This window comes from Penaeus monodon, chromosome 15 (genome assembly GCF_015228065.2).
Source record: "Penaeus monodon isolate SGIC_2016 chromosome 15, NSTDA_Pmon_1, whole genome shotgun sequence".
NCBI classification, from domain to species: Eukaryota; Metazoa; Arthropoda; class Malacostraca; order Decapoda; family Penaeidae; genus Penaeus; species Penaeus monodon.
Window position 1 is genome coordinate 38,124,513 of NC_051400.1, and position 691 is coordinate 38,125,203.

The window sequence follows — 691 nt, forward strand, 5'->3', positions numbered from 1 at the left end:
TAGAAAAGAGGACAAAGCCTTACCCTTGGGATCCTGAGCAGGAGGTCGGAGCACGGGCGCCACGTCGAAGTAGGCGGCGTAGTGCAGGGCGGTCATGGCGTCCAACGGCATCGCTGGTGAACGTCGGCGCCATCTCGCAGCAGCTCCTTCACCACCTGCAGGTCACGAAGGGAAGGTTAGGTCACTGAGGTCAAATGTGGTTTGTGAGAGAGTGGATTTTGGGTTGCGTGACTATGTTCTTTGCCTTTGTTTTTCTTCTGATGTGTTTACCAGACGGAATTCGTTACTCGTGTTAGTTTCGTCAGTAGTTATGAAATGCAACATTCACGTCATAATTCGCTAATTGTATATTGCTTTGAAACTTACAACTAACTTAATCAGTTTAAAAAGAATAATTCTACACATTGCATGAAAATGCAATTCTTTCCCGAATCACTAAATTCCACGACAATTTCTAATGATCTTCAAAAGTTTCTTTTATGTAACCTTTACGTAGAAAAGAGTAATAAAAAACAGCTCTTCAACCGAACTGCAGAAGGGCACACGTTCGCCATTGCCCCAAATTACTTAATCGTGCTGCTAGATATGAACTAACGAGAGGGGATTCGACGTCAGTCACGGCGAAATCTATCGTAATTGAACACAAGTCGAATATCTTTTATTACTTTCAAACTCTGTTTTCGAGATTATC

General features: G+C 43.0%; 1 pseudogene; it reads right to left on the reverse strand.

Annotated features, from left to right (window-relative positions):
- LOC119582356 overlaps positions 1-691 on the reverse strand; it is an 11,823-nt pseudogene that overhangs the window by 4,767 nt on the left and 6,365 nt on the right.